This window comes from Chiloscyllium plagiosum, unplaced genomic scaffold (genome assembly GCF_037043375.1).
Source record: "Chiloscyllium plagiosum isolate Xiang-an unplaced genomic scaffold, Cpla_swu_hap1 HiC_scaffold_10, whole genome shotgun sequence".
NCBI lineage: Eukaryota > Metazoa > Chordata > Chondrichthyes > Orectolobiformes > Hemiscylliidae > Chiloscyllium > Chiloscyllium plagiosum.
In genome coordinates this window covers 25,702,510-25,722,449 of record NW_028270148.1, presented here as the reverse complement: position 1 = coordinate 25,722,449, position 19,940 = coordinate 25,702,510, and the positions used below count along the sequence as shown (strand labels likewise).

The following is a 19,940-nucleotide window of genomic DNA, read 5'->3' as shown; positions in this document are numbered from 1 at the left end:
AGATTAGAGAGTGTGGTACAGCAGGTCAGGCAGCATCTGAGAAGCAGGAGAATCGATGTTTCGGGCAAAAGCCCTTCACCAGACCCTTTTCCAGCACCACACTCGACAATACCCATGCTAAGTATACTGGGAAGCAAAAAGTTTTTTTTTCTCTTTTGAATGTGAACAGCCATTCTTACATATTGAAAATCTCACAACACCAGATTATAGTGTAACGTGTTTATTTGGAAGTACTAGCTTTCAGAGGGCTGCTCCTCCAAATAAACTTGTTGGACTATAACCTGGTATTGTGTGATTTTTAACATTGTCCACTCCAGTCTACCACCAGCACATTCACATTAATTCTTACAGAATGAGAAGTGAAAGATAGTGTGGCTTTAACAATGAAGCTTGACCTGCTTTAAGAGAATCATCCTGTGCCAGTTGTGTATTCAAATTTAGAAGCTGTTGACATGTTGAGAATTGAGTATGCATTTTAACATTTGTCTATTTGGGGTTAAAACAAAATTAAATCTTGCACTTCTGAAAGAGAGCAAAACTTTTAATTAAAAAGTTGATAATTTGACCATTGTTCTGCCAATAGCTTATTTATATGGGCTGCTGTTAGTTTCAGTACTCAAGGTGATGTGATCTACTGACTTCTGAGGGCACAGATTCTTATCTTGTCCAAAGCACAAACAGCGTTTATCTCAAAGATACTTCCTGTAGTATTGGCTCAGAGCTTCAGTTAAGTGATAAACATACAAATATATGACTGAAGTGAAACAAATTGGAACGCATCCTTTAACCACATTCTCTGCTTAATCGGATATGTCTGACATAAAGAACTTCTTTCCGACCGTATTGTTCTGGAGTCATGTATAGTTCAGCTGAGGAGGTCGGTAGATTCTGGAATTTCTTTTTTGTTTTGGCTAAGTATTTTCAACTCATTTTGAAGATTACTGTTTTTGCATTCATTTGTTAACTGCAAACTCACAGGAATGGTGCTAATTAAATGTTAAAAAATATGTGGTTCTGTTGTTTGGCATGCTAATAAAAAATGGCTATTGCAAGCCACAGATTAAAATAGAAAATGCTACTTTGTATGGATGAACTGCATTCATTTTGTATTAAAAAATGTGGCCAGTACCACATTCTGCAATTTTCTCTTTTAAACCCTCAATGTCTTTTTTAATCTTGACCTTTTGAGAACTAGTTAAAAACCTACCTGAAGTGGCGAACTCTAGTTCGACATCATTTTCTTCTGAAAATGTGAGCAGTCTTTGCAACAATGCAGCAGACTATGGGTGATAAGGAGGTTCCAAATCGCTTGTAGATTGGGGGCATCAGTTTGTGTTATGACTTTCAACTATGTTGATTCTCTTCTTGACTCTTGAAGTTCTTGATGGCGCTACCTTTAGCTAACTATGTGTTAAACTCTGAAATTCCCTTTCTAATCTTTCTGACCCTTAGCTCTCCTCCTTTTAAGATAGAATGACTCATGGAGAATTGCAAAATGACTACAAAATACCGTGTAAGGACTGTAACAAAAACTACATTGGACAAACAGGCAGAAAGCTAGCCACCAGGATACCTGAACATCAACTAGCCACAAAAAGACATGACCCTCTCTCGCTAGTATCCTCACATACGGATGAGGAAGGACACCACTTCCATCCATCCTAGGACAAGCCAAACAAAGACAAGCATGAGAATTCCTACAAGCTTGGCATTCCAACCAGAACTCTATCAACAAACACATCGAGTTAGACCCCATCTACCACCCCCCTGAGAAAACGAACAGGAAGTGACTTCACCACAGGAAATGACATCACCACAGGAAATGGCATCACCAACCCAAACATATAAATAGAAAGCAGGAATTTTCAGCATTGCTTTGCCTGAAGCCCACTGAAGATGTTACCTAGTAAGGTAATGAAATGTCTGGAAGTGAACCTTGCAGGTCAGTGAGCCAACCTACATCCAAAATGACTAAATTTCCCAAAACTTGGCTGTTTCATTTAGGGAGTTTCATGGAGGGTTAACATCCCTAAGAAGTGCCTTTGGGTGTTGTACGAGTTAAAGGTGCTTTTGTAAGAGCAAGTTATTGTTGGAAGTTTCACAAGTCTTTATTTCAAACTTGATGAATGTGTGATAATGAAAAGTCTAACAGATAAATGGTATGTACAGTTAGCCCAGTGCTGTTTAAGTATTAAAATCTCCAAGAACCCCAATAATACTTAAACACGTAAACTAAGGAATGCATGCAACAAATACATATTATGATTTAGTGTTTAATATTGATTTCAAATCTTATCTATTGTCAGAAAGATGATCAAATCGAACAGTCTTTGTAAGAAGCAATACCTGTGTCACAGGATAATGGAAAGTTGGATGAAGAAATCAATTTAACACAAATAATTGCATATGTGTATGTGTATATTTAAGGCTGAAATAGGTTTTTGATCATCAAGGGGAAAAGGCAGGAAAGTGGATGTGAGGGGCTGAACAATCTAGTCCTGTTCTTATTTGTTCTGGTCTTATTCTAGCCGTTGGTTTCAGTTGTGTGTAGCTATTGGATGGAGGGGCATGAAGAGCATTACAGATATATTGAGAACTCTGGTCTGACATTAGTCTGCTTCATTTAAGTTAATACTTCACGTCTGTACAACAGTGGTGTGGTCTGTAGGAGAGTGATTCATCAACTGAATGTGGTAGTTGGGCTGATCAGATTCCCTGGTTGACTAGTTATAGTTTGTTTTTCCATGATTGATTAACTTATGCATTATGTGGAAATTGATTAAATAAACTTAATGCAATGAAATGCAACACTATATTCGGCAACTTGTACAGGTTATAGCATATGTTGAAGGTAAAGCAGTTTGTGAAAATTACAAAACAAGGCTGATTTAACCAATGGAACAAAAAGATGTTAAGTTTGAAATCAGACTTTAAAAATAATTGTTTAAACTTATTAACATGGAATATATACTTATTAAGCTTAAATGACTAGTAAAATTGTAATTGATGCTTCAGTAATATGGAATCTGTCATTCCTTGCTTAAGTAATTAAGATATATTTCATATGTTTATAAGCAATGCAGCATAAGCTTCTTGCCCCTCGAAAGTGAACAGTTAGTCCTGCTTTTTAAATAATATTTCTCATTAACATTATATTCTTGTGTAAAGCAATAATTTCAGTCCAATATCAATATTTGCTTCATTCCTTTATCTGCTCAGTTAGCCTGTTGTCCTGTATAAGTTTTCCTCTTCAGTTTTTTTGGAAGGTTTGTTGCATTTCTCATTGAAGCAATAAGATGTTTTTGCTTGACATGGTTGAAATGTTTTAAAAGATTTATATAGCCTATTTCACATCGTGATAACTTGGGAAGTCAGGTTTTGTGGTCACTTGGGCAAGTTTTTTGATGTGATTAGTGTAAAACAACAGCAGAAGGGTTCAAACAAACTCGTGCACGTACAAATTTAAAACTCATCCATGTTTGAGTGTGAAATGTTTTGACTCATTGGGTGTTGTCGTGGAACCCCAAAGTTCACAATGAGACTCCTTCCAACTCTACTATATTTTTCACTTCATACCATCTTGATTAAGATTGAAAACAAGTAATCTCTTCCCAATTGCACCAATGATAGAATTTTTTTATTTGCTCATGGCATATGGGCATCGCTGGCTAGATGAGCAATTATTGCCTATCTCTAATTACACAGACGGCAGTTAAGAGTCAACCACATTTGCTGTGGACCAGAAGTCACATCTCAGCCGGACCAGCTAAGGAGAGCAGATTTCATTCCTTGAATGACTTTTAATGTACCAGGTGCATTTTTGCGATATTTGCCAGCTAACTAACCTGTATTTGTGGGATCCGAAACTCAATTTTGTTAAAGTATGAAGAATGAAATGTTGACATAAAGCTATAAAATTTTCTAACAAAGTTGGATTAGGGCTTTTCTATCCTAAATTTTAATTGATTCCAAATTTCAGTATGGTGGGGTTCAAACCTACACACCCAGAACATTATCCTGCTGTTCAAGATTATTAGTTCAGTTGCATCATTACTACATTATCACCTCCCTTTGGAATTGGTTCAGGGGTGTCACGCTTTGTTTTTGTTTCTCTTACTGCTTACTTCCTGGTTTCTGCAAGGCATATTTTAGAGATCTCATGGCTGGATGTGCTGTTCCACCATATGGGATTAATATATGAAAACTGTTGCATATTTATATTTGTGATGATGCCATCCATTTGGGGAATGTCATGAGTTTGTTGCTCCTTCTTCAGAATAAATATTCCATTATTTAGAAGATAGTGTGTGGGTCTTCCTATTGACAGTCAAATTTAGCAGATTATTTCAGACATTAATAACTGAAGGTCTTATAATATCCAACAAGGGTTACTTCTGGAAAAGACTTGAAAGAGTTACACAATACTGCCTTATTAAGATAATCCAAGTGTATGTTTTGAACATTGATCCTGGGATCATAGTTGAAAGTGGTGTTTTAGATTTACTGGTCCTTTTTAAGTAGTTGTTGTGAGTAGTAATTGAAACTTGTTGGCTCCTTAACTAGTTCAATGTGCTTAATCTTGTTTAAATATTATTTTTTAAGGTTTTCAGTTCTGATATTTAAGAAATGAATCAGCTCGTAAAGGCAGTTAAAAGGATTAACATGAACTTTGTCAGAGAATTTTATAGCTTTCTGTCATCTTTTCATTATTCATACTTTAATAAAATTGAGCCTAGGATCCTATAAATGCAGGATTAGTTAGCTGTGCCAAAATCAGCATGTGAAACTCTTACTGATTTTCTTTGTTTACTAGGAGTGAAGATATTAAAAAGATAAAATGGATCTGCTGATGCATGAAAGCTGGGATCAAAGGAGAACCCAGCACCCCATCTATAATAATTTTTTGTTGTCATTCCAATAAATATTATAATAACTTGAGTCTGAAGTTTCTATTTGTGTCGAGTGCCAAATGTTAACTGGTTTCAAATGCAGAATGTAAGATCAAGTGCTAAAATTATTTGTTTTTCAATATCTGCATGTGTCAAGGGAACATAAGTTGGAGAATCGATGTTTTAAACAATGCATCTGCTTGGTTTAGTCCTTTTTCTGTTTGTTTGTCTGAGCTTCTCTTTGTGCCCTGCTCCCTCTCTTTTTCATATCTTGCTTTCTCTTCGTCACATTTGGCGCTTGTGCCTGCTTTTATTTAGTCTAACCCTGGCTTTTGTTATGTGTCAGTTTGTTTTTCTCAATCTGCCTCTGTATTTTTATAAATCTCTTTCTGTTTCTCTTTCCTTATGTACATGTGTCTTTGCATTTCTCCCCCTATGTCTGCGACTCATCTTTTTGTTTTCATGTACTTAGTTTTATGTACTTTCTCTCTTCTCCCACTTCTTTTCCTTCACTGTTTTTCATTTCTGACTCTGTCTTTTATTTTCTAGGTCAATTGTAGAGTCTAAGAAATAATCTTAGCCTCTTGCTGAGATATTTGTATCACAGGTGACGTGCTGGAAGACTGGAGCTTGGCTAACTTGGTGCCACTGTTTAAGAAATGTGGTAAGGACAAGCCAGGGAACTATAGACCAGTGAGCCTGACGTCGGTAGTGGGCAAGTTGTTGGAGGGAAACCTGAGGGACAGGATGTACATGTATTTGGAAAGGCAAGGACTGATGAGGGATAGGCGAAAGTGGGTACTCCAGATGATGGAGATTAGAGTCAAGATTAGAGTTGTGCTGGAAAAGCATAGCAGGTCAAGCAGCATCTGAGAAGCAGGAAGAATCGATGTTTCAGGCAGAAGCCCTTCAGGAATTAGGGATAGTCAACATGGCTTTGTGCAAGGGAAATCATGTCTCACAAACTTGGTTGAGTATTTTGAAGAAGTAACAAAGAGGATTGATGAGGGCAGAGCGGTGGACTTGATCTATATGGACTTGAGTAAGGCATTCGACAAGGTTCCCCATGGGAGACTGATTAGCAAGGTTAGATCTCATGGAATACAGGGAGAATGAGCCATTTGAATACAGAACTGGCTCAAAGATAGAAGACAGAGGGTGGTGGTGGAGAGTTGTTTTTCAGACTGGAGGCCTGTGACCACTGGAGTGCCACAAGGATCGGTGCTGGGTCCCCTACGTTTCTTCATTTATATAAATGACATGGATGTGAGCTTTAGAGGAATAGTTAGTAAGTTTGCAGATAATACCAAAATTGGAGGTGTAGTGGACAGCGAACATTGTTACCTTGGATTGCAATGGGATCTTGATCAGATGGCCCAATGGGCTGAGGAGTGGCAGATGAAGTTTAATTTAGATAAATGTGAGGTCCTGCATTTTTGGAAAGCAAATCTTAGCAGGACTTATGCATTTAATGGTAAGGTCCTAGGGAGTGTTGCTTAACACAGAGACCTTGGAGTGCTGGTTTATAGCTCCTTGAAAGTGAAGTCACAGGTAGTTTGGATAGTGAAGATGGCGTTTGGTATGCTTTCCATTATTGGTCAGAGTATTGAGTATAGCAGTTGGGAGGTCATATTGTGGCTGTCCAGGACATTGGTTAGGCCACTGTTGGAATATTGCGTGCAATTCTGGTCTCCTTCCTATCAGAAGGATGTTGTGAAACTTGAAAAGGTTCAGAAAAGATGTACAAGGATGTTGCCAGGGCTGGAGGATTTGAGCTATAGGAAGAGATTGAATAGGCTAGGGCTGTTTTCCTTGGAGCATTGGAGGCTGAGGTTTATAAAATCATGAGGGGCATGGATAGGGTAAATAGACAAGGTCTTTTATCTGGGAGCAGAGCATCCAGAACTAGAGGGCATAGGTTTAGGATGAGAGGCGAAAGATATAAAAGAGACCTCAGGGGCAACTTTTTCATGCAGAAGGTGGTTGAATAGGCTGCTACAGGAAGTACTGGAAGCTAATACAATTGCAACATTTTAAAGGCATCAGGATGGGTATATGAATAGGAAGGGTTTGGAGAGATATGGGCCGGGTGCTGGCAGATGGGATTAGATTGGGTTGGGATATCTGGTCAGCATGGACGAGTTGGACCAAAGGGTCTGTTTTCATGCTGTACATTTCTATGACTGTATAAATAATTAACTTAATGTGTTACATCTGTTCTCCAAGCCCCTATCCTCATGATGCATGCAGTTATTGAGAGCTCAGACATTGTACCAGTTGATTTTGCTTCCTATTCTATTGATCTTGGCTCATGTGACAATGGGGAGATGCTACAAATTGCTCTTAATCCTGAATTGCCTGTTGACCCTGCTCTAATCTTACCCAATAATTTAGGATCAAAAGTGCTGCAGAAGTGAGGTTTGAGTTTGGTTGTTGTAGCCTCACCACCCTTTAAGTGAGGTACTGAAAGTTGGATAACATTTACACATCTTCATCCCAGAAAGGAGTCATTCTCTTGATCTTTAAACACTTTTTTTTGTGCACGACTAGGATGGATTTTGTGGCTTATTTTTTGGGTTTCGTGTTTTTCTATATGTCTTGTTACATTTGTACCTGAATATTTGCCTTTATATCTAGGCAGCTAGAATATAAAGGAGCTTTTGCAGCAGCTAATCTAAGTTCTGGTTAGACTAGCTTTGATGTATAATGTATCAAAAACAGAGGTAGCTGGAAAAGCTCAGCAGGTCTGGCAGCATCTGTGCAGAGGTAAAAACAATGACTGCAGATGCTGGAAACCAGATTCTGGATTAGTGGTGCTGGAAGAGCACAGCAATTCAGGCAGCATCCGAGGACAGGCAAAATCAGAGAAATCCAAGTTAAAGTTTCAAGTCTGGTGAGCCTTCCTCAGATTGGGTGATAATGTAGAATTGTCATACACAAGCAGCAGTAGTGGCTAACTCCTTTAATTTTATTTCTGATGTTTGCTATGTTTGCTAGCATAAAAGCATATGAAGCTTTGGCAGGTAGATGGAATTACAACCTGGAGCTACTGTGATCTCATTGAATGGAATAGCCATGATGTGGAGGCGCTGGTGTTGGACTGGGGTGGACAAAGTTCAAAAAAATCACACAACACGCGGTTGTAGTCCAGCAAGTTTATTTGGAAGCACTAGCTTTCTGAGCACTGCTCCTTTTGGATACTATGGTCTACTCCTTCTGTATCTAATGTTCTGACTACAGCTCCTAGCATGAATTTTGGAGTGCATAAAAGCAGAGTTTGTGGAAAGAATTCTCAACATGCATGAAAGCCAACTCCCTTGAGTCCAGTGAGCAGAACCACATTTTGAAAGTTCGTTTAAAAGAGTGTGCCATGAAGAAGTTTGTAAATCCTGTCCTCTTGAGAAATGTCTGATGATGTAAAAGATGGAAAGCCTAAGGAAGATGTGTATTTGTTTTCTATCAATGAAATATCAAAACAATGAAAACTACAAACCTACGACCTCCTTGAGCTTACTGTGTTCAAGGAATTTATTTATGCAACTACAGCTATTTAGTTATTTATTTAATCAATCATGATATATCAGGTGGAATACATTTACTTACCTACTTTCTGAAATGGACTAAACCTCCCAGAAAAGTCTGAGACTTTGAGGTTGGAGTTTGTAAAGAAATTTAGAAGTGATCGTCCAGATACGAATATTTTGTCTTAAAGTTTTGTCTTTGTTTGTTTCTTTCCTGGCTGGAGACACAAATACAATTTGTAAGGGAAAAAAAGTCTAAATATCCTAGTCCCATGTTCCTAATGATGCCCTGAGTTCATCTGCCTTCCCTGTTAGGCCCCTCGCATTGAAATCAATGCAGTTTAATTTATTAGTCCTACCTTGTCCCTGCCTGCCCTGACTGTTTGACTCACTTCTGTTCTCAGCTGTACCCGTCTCAGATCGATCTCTTTCCTCACTATCTCCCTGGGTCCCACTCCCCCACCTTACTAGTTTAAATCCTCCCAAGCAATTCTAGCAAATTACCCTGCCAGTATATTAGTCCCCTTCCAATTTTGGTGCAATCTGTCCTTCTTGTACAGGTCACTTCTACCCCAAAAGAGATTCCAATGATCCAAAAATGTAAATCCTTCTCCCATACACCAGCTCCTTAGCCAAGCATTTATCTGCTCTATCCTCCTCTTCCTGTCCTCACTAGCTCGTAGCACTGGGAGTAATCCAGATATTACTGCTCTTGAGGACCTCCTTTTTAAATACCTGCCTAACTCTCTGTAATCGCCCTTCAGACTCTCAACCTTTTCCCTTCCTATTTCGTTGGTTCCAATGTGGACAATGACCTCTTGCTGGCCCCTCTCCCCCGTGAGAACATTCTGCACGCTCTCTGAGGCATCCTTGATCCTTGCATCAGAGAAACAACATACCATTCTGCTTTTTTCCTTGAGGAAATTCTTCCTTAAGTTACTTTTGCTCAAAGCACCTGTTGTCCTTAAACTGACAATTATTTGTATGAGCATTGATCACTTGAAGTGAAGCAGCTGGTGGATTACTGGGGAATAGGAATAAGAGCTAAACTTGGCTTCAACAAAAATCCATGCACTTAGACCTTCAGCAGGGTTTGAATGATACCAAGTGCAAGTGGCAAACTTGGCTGCATTTCCTCTGCTTAATTGCAGGACTTATCGTAATAAACCATTGCTCCACTGTAGAAATCAGGCTGATTGAGCACAGGCCCAGGATCAAACCTTGTGTTTCCTGAAGGTGTATTCTTCACAATCTATTATTTAACAAATTCAGTCTGTGTGGTTCATGTACTCTTTCACTGGATACCAAGCCCACACATGGTATCTGTAAAGTAATAGCAAAGTGTAGTACTTATGCCATAGGAAAGTTCAAATCTTGCATTAAACAATGATAGGAATATAATGCATTTACAATAGATCTGCATTAACAAAATAGAAAATAAAAGATGTTTGGGAATACTGGGAAGATCAAATGACAAGGCAAACATCATCCATGCTCAATTTCATGAGTATTTATTCATTAATTTGCTCAAATAGTCTCTGAGGAGTACAGTTTACAGTTTGCAGGAAAAATATTCAGATTTTTACAGGATTTTAACTGTGCTCTTGTTCATCTTATTAATCCTTGAGTAGTGTTTTCAACGTTTGCACGTGCTTCTATTCTGTCAGTACAGTTTTAAATATGGGTGCATTATATTTGATATTTTCTGCTAAGAAAAATACAATTTTTAGCAATTCATCATGAAAATTATGGATGATATAATTCCCAATTCTCTTCAAAACTAACCTACCTTTTTCAATCTCCCTACAAAAGGCTATTTCTTTTTTAAATGTTGCAATATTTCTTAGTGATTGTCAAATGCTAAATCTGCTTCTGAAGCACTACTTACCAAGTATTGTAACATAGCCCTTGAGAGATTTGTGAGTTTAATCCATTTTACTTCTGTCTAATCTGAAGATGATCTGTACAAATCCTATCAAACTTTAAGAAGCTAATAGTTCTTAGCATTTAATCTAGGAGACTACAAAATTATTTTAAAATGTTATATAAAGCTTGTTTATTTTGTTGTAAACTGTGTAAAGTAATAGCAAGTCGTGACAGCTTTCTAGGATAGACAGCTGGATTTCATTATAAACATATAGGGGTAGACTTTCCCATGGGGAATTGTGCCAAGTGTGCATTGATTAGGTTGTGCTTTATATTTCCACCAAATTACTTTGTTCAACTGCAATATTAAAATCTACTGTGGGCTGGGACGAACAGGTGTTGTAATAGAAAGCACTTGTTTGTTGTTTTTCTTCCTTTATTTTCCTTCTTTCCATTATAAAGTATTCATTGAAGTACTTACACGTGGTAATCCAGTGGAGTTCTTCGAATACAGCTAAAAATAGGATTCCCACCATAAGTAAGAATTTTAAAAAATGTTCACTTTTCTAATTGTGAATAACCTGTATTAAAATTCCTAAAAATAACACTGAAAAGCTGTACAATTGATTATTTAATTAGTGTGCGTTAATCAGTTTCTTAGTAATTTTAAATTTTTTAAAAACAAATGCCTGTTTTCCAAAAAAATGTATAATTTAAAGAGTCTTCTCAAGCGAGCATAGTCAGCAGAATCTTGCAGTTTCCACTTGAGTATGTGGGTACTTTTGTGGGTCGACCTAAATGGTAAAACTGAATTTTGAAGCATATCAAAGAAGGCACTGGCATAAGAGGCCTTCAGCATAATTGGTGAACACTTCAAAATCTCTCCCTGATCTTTTATGCAGGTCTAGTGATGCCAACAAGGTTATGGTGGAATCTGCGCATTTGAGGCGTACACACACCTTACATATCGCATACCCCATTTCAAGTGTACGTACAGGGTTATGGCATTTACTGCAGTAATCTTATTTACATTTTATATCATAATGTTCAGAATGTATTTTATCCTAATTTTCTTTTGGCTGGTTTTAAAATGTTAAACAATTATATGGACTGTGCAGATCAGCTCATTGCAGATCAACATAAAAGAACAATATAACTTTTCTTCTCAGAATATCTCGTTTGTTGTGCAGGTCCTATCGCTGAATTGTTTCTGATATGTGCCAAATATGTCAAAGACCAGCTTGTGGTGTTCTTCTATGTGAACATAAAAAAAGGAGCACAAGTAGATCATTCAGTTCCTCAATCCTGTTATGCTATTTAGTCATACATTCCACATTGTGAATTTTGAATTCCACATTCTATGTACCCCTTTATATCCTTCGGTACTCCTGGCTAGCCACAGTATTTTTAAGATAGAGGTGGATATATTAAATGACACTGCATCCTTCCAAAGTCTCTGAATGAATGTTTGGAGAGAAATAATTTCTTCTCATCTCTTTCCAAAAAGAGCAACCCTTAATTTTGAAATAGTTCCCCCTAGTTCTAGAATGTTCCACAAGGGGAAGCATCTTTTATGACCGCTGCTTTTAATGTGACTTAGTAAGTTTGATACAATTTCAATCGAAGACAGACTGGAAACTGGCTTGGGTTGGACTGCATTCTGAACGTTTGTTTTTCCCCTTATACACAGTGGTTGTACTTATTGTTATGGCATTGAAATAGCAAAAACTCTTTCACAACTTCAATAAATACTGCTCAGTAAGTTATCTGGATGTAGGTTTGCTCACTGAGCTAAAGGTTCATTTCCAGACATTTCGTTACCCTACTAGGTAACATCTTCAGTGAGCCTCATGCAAAGCAATGCTGAAAATTCCTACTTTCTATTTATATATTTGGTTTTCTTTGGGTGGTGAAGTCACTTCCTGTTCCTTTTCTCAGAGGGTGGTTGATGGGTTCCAACTCTACGTGTTAGTTCATAGAGTTCCGGTTGGAATGCCATGCTTCTCGGAATTCTCATGCATGTCTTTGTTCGGCTTGTCCTAGGATGGGTGTGTTGTCCCAGTCGAAGTGGTGTCCTTCCTCATCCATATGTGAGGATACTAGTGAAAGAGGGTCATGTCTTTTTGTGGCTAGTTGGTGTTCATGTATCCTGGTGGCTAGTTTTCTGCCTATTTGTCCAATGTAGTGTTTGGTATGGTATTTTGTAAATGACGTTAGTTTTGCTCATTGTATAGGGTCTTTCAAGTTCATTAGCTGCTGTTTTAGTGTGTTGGTGGTATCATGGTAGCCCCACAAAGCCACCCACAGGCGTACTGACATCAGTGTCTTTGAAGCAGCTATTAGCACCAATATTGAGGCCATGATCACCCAAAACCACTCTGTTGGGCTGTTGATTTGCCAGAGTTCTTACTGCCAAATCATCCTTGCTTAGCTCAAGGAAGGAGTTCAAATGAGAGAAGGGAAAGGAAACATTTCACACACTCCCTGAAAGCTTCCCGCAAGAAATACAACATATCTTTCAATGCATGGAATTCAAATGAAACTGGCTTGGAGGAAACTCCTGTACGAAGGATTTCAATTCTTTGAGAACACCAGTGCGCAAGCAGAAGTATGGAAAAGGAACCAGAGAAAGGAATGTTAACAATCTCCAGTCCGACCTCTTTCACCTCTCTGAAAGACATGCCAAATGTGTGGTCAGAGGTGTAACTCTAGGATTGGAGTCGTCAGCCATGCAAGGACCCACAGAACCCATAACCAGTGATATAAATTTCCTAGGTGGACAATCATGCTCATTAGCCAGTGATTACTAGCAACGAATGATATGAATTGATATCATTTTTGGAATTTGGTTTTCAGGATAGAAGCCATTGGGTTTTTGCTTATTTCTGTTGAGCGTTATAAAAAAAACTAATCAGGGTCAGTGTTTTTTCTAGAATCATGGCTAAATCCAGCATCTTGTCAAAAGAAGATGGCTACACCCTCTGTGATGTTAATGGAAAGATGCCAATGTTTACAACAGGTGAAGTAAACATGCAAGGAAATTTGCTTTTTTTTTCAGTTTCAGCAGAATCTAGGATGAGCTTTTTTTTTGGCCAGTTCAGCAGATCCCAGGATTGGGTTTAGAAGTAAGTTTACTTTGTATCCTGGAAGTTTAGGGCAGTCCAGAGATCAGTTTCCTCAGCAGGAGAATTTAGCTTGTAAAACTTGCAATGCATGAGAGTCTGGTTTGAAAACTGTGGATCATTAGAACTGAGAATGTTTTGGCTCTTTTATGTGAAAAAGTTCATGTTGGCAGGTTTGGAAAGTATTGATCAAATTGTCTACAAATTCCATTGCAAATAAACTGCCAGGATTCAGTTAAGTAGAACACTTAAGAGCTGAGACAACTCTGTAACAGTAATAAATAGTCCTGCGAAACAAGGTGAAACTATTTTGTGGAGATCTACCAATAGTTTTCTATTCTTTGGCAACTTGCTTGTTATATTTCTTCTTTATGTAATAAACCTTTTCTGTTAGAATCAGCAACTTTGTAAAACGTCTCTGTGCTTAATTAACGAAGCAAAGAAAAAATCTACCAAGCCAGGTTTCATTCTGGAATATGACTTGTCCAGTAATACCGTCAGCTGAGATCATTTTGTAGGCAGTGAGCTCGACTAAACTAATTGATAATACACAAAAAAGATGCAATTATCAGGCCCTTCAATCACAATTACACACAAATCACATGCACTGAATTGTATAGTTTCCATTTTGTTTAGTTTCTCGTGGCTGATAAGGTTATCAGTGTTTCTGTTTATGTATTTTCAAGGTGGATTAATAATGCATTACACTAAACATTTCATTAGAAAATGCGTGTATAACAATAAACTTAGAAAGGAAGGTTAAAGCTTAATGAACCTGCCAAATTTAGTGAGTACTGAAGATCTTGTAGGTTCAACTCTAGCATTCAGTTGGTGAATTATAAGATTCTGCTTTCGAAGACACAGTTTTTTTTTAAACAAATAATTGGATGTAAAATAAAGTATTTAATTCATAAATTAAAACAAATTCTTCCAAATAATTTAAAGATTTTAGATTCCTTTCTTGATTTTTGACTGATGTTAGTTAGCATTTTACTCTGGCTTACAAGGTTGAGTAGAACTTCCCCTATGTCTCATATTTGCATAGGCAATCTTCATTACCCCTTGCAACAATATTCTTTAACTGTAATAGGGGTTCTATAGCTTTGCTGATGGGGTGTAATTGGAAAAGCTTTTGGAAATTGAGAATGGCTACAGCTTTGCTCTGCTGAGGTTATTTGGAAAAGGGTTACGTTCAGATAATGAATTTGATTTCTGATTTGACTGTTTCTCTCACCCACTGTAGTTATACAAATAGAGTTCCAGTCTGGTGCCTTGTATGACTATATTCAGTGAGGAACTATGAATAAAAATATACTGCATGAATGTACCACCCGTCGTAACCTCAGGACATCATGAAGCCATAGAGTCATAGAGGTGAACAGCACGGAAACAGACCCTTTGGTCCATGCCGTCCAGATATCCCAACCCAATTTAGTCCCATCTGCCATCACCCGGCCCATATCCCTCCAAACCCTTCCAATTCGTATACCCATCCAAATGCCTTTTACATGTTGCAATTGTACCAGCCTCCACCGCATCCTCTAGCAGCTCATTCCATACAGGTACCACCCTCTGTGTGAAAAAGTTGCCCCTTAGGTCTCTTTTATATCTTTCCCCTCTCCCCCTAAACCTGTGCCCTCTAGTTTTGGACTCCCCCACCCCAGGGAAAAGACTTGGCCTATTTATCCTATCCATGCCCCTCATAATTTTGTAAACCTCTGTATGGTCACCCCTCAGCCTCCAATGCTCCAGGGAAGACAGCCCCAGCCTGTTCAACCTCTCCCTGTAGCTCAAATCCTCCAACCCTGGCAACATCCTTGTAAATCAAAGCCAGTAAATATTTCTGAAGTGTAGTCACTGTTTAGGAAATTTTATACCCAATTTTGGACATACAAAGTTCTCAAAAGAACAATGTGATAATCAGAAAATCTGTTTTTGCCAGCCAAGATGCACAAAGCACTTGTAGCCGAATTAATAAATTCAGTCATGCCGTGCCAGTTCTCCCATGCCATCATAAAAATCACCCAATCTAATATTTTCCAAAAAAAGTTTCGTAAACTGATGTTCCAAAATTTAAAATTACGAAAATTGCTATTGAATTCAACTGTTCTCTAAACAACATGTGAATCACTGTGAGGTGCCCAAATGCAGTGTTACTGTACTTTATATTTACAGTATACATTCCATGCCTGGTCATACCCAAGGAGCTCTACGCAATTTCTATTTCTTTAATGTACTGTGGCTGTAAGACCTTGATCTTTAGCTGATGATCTTTCCATATTGCATTACTGTGGCTATTGTCTCTAGCTTTTATGCATCCCTGGGACTGAGAATGTGCCAGCCTACAACAATTGGTCAAGAATAACTCTGCACTGGAAGATCAGCAAGATCTTCGGAAGACTGAGGAGCATCTTTCACTAATGTGATGGTCCTGCTACTACAATTGTTATTTATCCATGTGAGAGTCCTTAGGAATGACAAGTAGAGGATAGAGCCCTGTGTCATAGAACTGAGTTGAGTCTCAATAATTGTCAATGCATCTCTCTCAAAAGGAGATTGGTCACCAGTCTCTTTCCCCACTGTGGGAACCTTTTCTCTTATTAAAATATTCATGACATTTGTAAAGATTGATTCCAAGACTTCAGTTAAAAAAAGAACTGACTAAGCAACATATTACACTGGGAGCTGTACCTTATTCCATCTTAGGCATATTGCTTAAGAGGCTGTCCACAGTTTCCAGCCCCTCGTTGTACCATAGCTAAAAGATCTTAAATCTTTTAATTAAAATTCAGCAGGATTGTTTGTATTTGCCTGAACTAAATCCAAAGCAGGGCTGACACTCCAAGTGGAACAACTTCAAACCTTTTAAGATGGGGTAACCTTACTGGGTCGGTAGGTATGGTTGCAATCCTGCCTGTCCACCCCATTGATGCCATAGAATGTGCTCTGCTCTGACACAGAAACATATACACTACTGGAATAGATTTGTAGAGTAAAAATTTAGGGAATCATTTGTGATTCAGAATTTTTCCAATAAACTTGCAGAGGGAAACTCGTTTAAGAATAACTAATCCTTTGTCTCTGTTCTGATGACTGCTGTGAGGTTGTGTCCCTTTCTTTATGAAGACATTGGACTTGCAATGGGAAAAATATGACACAATGTTCACTTGTATCTGTTTTTTGGAGGGAAAACGTGGGATGGGGTGGAGGGGGGTGTGCATGGGGGAAATTATCAGAATGGAAAATTATATAAATTAATATCTAGAAGTCTAAGAAATTGAAGGTGACTGGCATTTGTACTATATTTTTGGGCAAGAAACATACACCTTTGCATATGTTTGCCTGCTATTATAACCTAACTGGGAAGAATGCACAGATATTAAACTTCATTATTCCACACGCCATCACAAAAGTGTAAATACCCAGTTAATCACCAAACTGATCACTTTGCCTGACAGAATGTTCTTAAGGACAAAGACAACTCACACCAGGTTTTGTCATTAACATTTATTGTAAACCATTTATTCTTTAACAGACAGCAGAAAATAAAAAGAACAAATAAAACAGATGAATATATGGACAGGGCAAACAAAATTCTAAAGATCGATAGTCTCGATCATTGGGTGGAGAGTTTTTTTCCGAAAGCTCTTTTGAATTTAGAAATGATAACATGCTGTTATCTGTAGAGTGATGGTTGTTCTTTGACTTGATAGTTGAAAAGGTGGGTGTCTGTCTTGTATTAAAATGCATACTTTTGAGCTTTTTTTTGTTCACCGAGAGAGTTTTTTCCAGTTTGAGTGCTTTTTCGATTCACTAATCTCACAAGTCTGTAACAAACTTTAGCTCAACCGATCTGAATGTTATCATCAGGCAGGTTTTCTTCAACTAAAAGACTCTTGGTGTCGTACTGTCCCAATAATTCACTGCCTCAAAACAGAACCTTCTTGTACGACTAGAAATGTGCATCACTTGATTTTTCAAGTGGCGAAACTTTCCTGGTATTTTAGTTATGCAGTATGACTTCTTTTGCAGTTTGTATTCCAAAAGGGGGAAAATACGTAGTCTCTTGCACTGTTGTATTGCAAATTGGATTGTTTGCATGTGTGTGTACATTTTTTGTGATCAAGGTATTCTGCTGGAGAGTTATATGAACAGGTGACAAATTTTCATATTTCTTATTAAAAATGTTTTAATAATCTTTACATGCGTTAAAACACTCTTGCCTTTGATCTATTGTAAATACTGTACTTATTTTGATATTTGGAACCTATTCTCATATATGTTTGCTGTATGCAAGGTTTTGCAGGAATGGTAATCCCTATGAATAGTAAGACATTGCTGCACTGAAATAATATATAAAATATATGTTGTTATCGGAAAGAGTGTTAGCCATTATTAAATAATTCTTCAGTTTTATTTTCATGGTTAGCTTATTTGTGCACAGGTATATGTTGTGATTTTTTGAATCAAATTGCATCCAAAGTTAAAATGAAAGATTAGGTTACGTTGGTGCGGCTGTTAAATGGAGTATTGTTCAGGTGTAACTGTAATTTACCTACCAGTTTGTTGTCATGGAAGCTGCTCCTTGTATTTTCTTTTAGCATTGTAACATTTTCTGTATGCATTTTGAGAAATAAGAACATGATTCCATCTAGTAAGCACCACCAAGTGCCTGAAATGAAGTGATTAGACAAAATGCAATTACTGCATTTTTGATGTGTAAATTTTTCCAAACCAAAACTTTTTTTCACTTTTTTTGATATTTTTACCCACAAGCATTAAAAGTATCAAAAGGTAAAGGCATACTTCCCTAAGCTGTCATGAAATGTTACTGCATCTAAGTAACCATTTTCTCTCTCTCTCCCCCCCCCCCCCCCCCCCCCAAGCAATTAAAACAAACAAGAATTTGGATGCAAATCTGCCACTGAACTACTGCAGCCGCCGGATGCCATAAATTACATGTTATTAACAAAGGAATGAAATTACTGTTGGCATCTTGCATCATGAAAATGAAGGACATTTGATATGTATGCAAATCTATGTTGGAAGGAGTTCACAGCAGTAGGCAAATATATTGATATTGTTATTCTTTTTTATTTAAAAGGGACAAAATAGATACAAATTCAAAGGTTTAGATTTGTACAGACTACATTTTTGACCTAGTTTATATTCGATACCTGTAAAAGCAACTAATATTAAATCTAGCATGTATTTTACAATTGATTATGAAATGTAATTCATGTACTCAACATCATAAACTCATGCATGTATAGTTTTTTTCTAATCAACCTGTTTGACAATGTTATGACACACCTCTGGAGCAGATGGGATTTGAATCCAGCCATCCTGGCACAGACATAGAGAGAGTATACTGTGCCACGTACTAATTCGGCTATATTTTGGAAACTAATAATCACTTGCTTTATTCTGTTATTCTAGGTTTAGTCTATTCAGTTTAGAATTGGTTAAAAGCAATTAGTTACTGTTGTATTAGCTGAAGCAAAAGCAGTTCTTGTGGGTCAGTGTTATTAGCATGGTTTCTTTTACCTATGAAGTATTTTCTGAGGTGAAGAAACAAATCAAAAGTGGATTGATAATGGCTATTCATGCCATTCAATTATACTGGTAATTCAAATGTTCTGATAGAGCTTACACAAGTATTAATAAGTGATGATCATTTCTTCCAAAATTTATACTATTTTTCTGTATACATATTTCAACCTTTCTGCATCTGCTTTTAACATCTTAATGCTGGAATAAAATATAGGTATTTCCTAATTTGAAGCATTCTCTGAATATCAGTCAGAACAGTTGTGTACAGCACATGACATCTGGTAGTCTTCACACATTAATGATTTCTAAACGTAAATTCAAATTTGATTTAGCCAATTGTTATGATTGATGTTAAGCCATCTGTGAATTTGTTTTTGAGTTTATTAACCTGTTTGCTCTTGTACTTGCTTGCATTCTCATCTCTTCTGTCACTCTCACCTCTTCCATTCAATTGTGACTGTAAATCTGTATCTTGTTACTCAGCAGCAACAATGTTTATGTTGCTACATGTTATTCAGTCTGAGTCTCAGTGTGCTTTATCATATAGTAACATTGTGTTAGCTTTAATGAATTAAGTTTTTTGGTTTAGTCTTACAATTCATACTAGTAAATAGACTTTGCATTCTGTGCAGTTTACCTTGTAATACCAAGTATGACAGCAGGACTTGGGATTTGTAATGTATTTTCCCAGTTGATCACTGCTGGTACCATGTGGTATTTCCACCTCTGTCAGGATGCAGTATTGGGTAAGGGTTATTTGAAGTAGTGTACTGTCATCAATTCTCCTTTCTGTCTTTTCGCATGATAGCAGTAAGAATCATTACATTTGGTAATGTATAATTACTAGCATCTTGGGGAACTGGTGCAGATATGTCTCCTCTGAAAGCTACAGTAGAACTTGGTTACAAATTCGTACAGCACAGGATATGCCTTTTGGCCCATTGAGTCAGCATCTATCTATCCACATTAATGCCACTCTCCAGTACTTG

At 37.5% G+C, this 19,940-nt stretch overlaps 1 protein-coding gene across 8 annotated transcripts in view; it reads left to right on the top strand.

The window, feature by feature from the left end:
* The window catches only part of LOC122552683 (serine/threonine-protein kinase D3), a 436,133-nt gene that overhangs the window by 140,681 nt on the left and 275,512 nt on the right, over positions 1 to 19,940 (top strand). The window contains exon 1 of one of the 8 annotated variants that reach the window (XM_087991224.1): positions 831 to 877. The exons of the other annotated variants lie outside the window; for them this stretch is intronic. The gene's annotated coding sequence lies outside the window, so the exon portion shown is untranslated. Of the gene's footprint in view, positions 1 to 830; positions 878 to 19,940 lie in introns of those variants that run through there. 8 annotated transcript variants of the gene reach the window in all.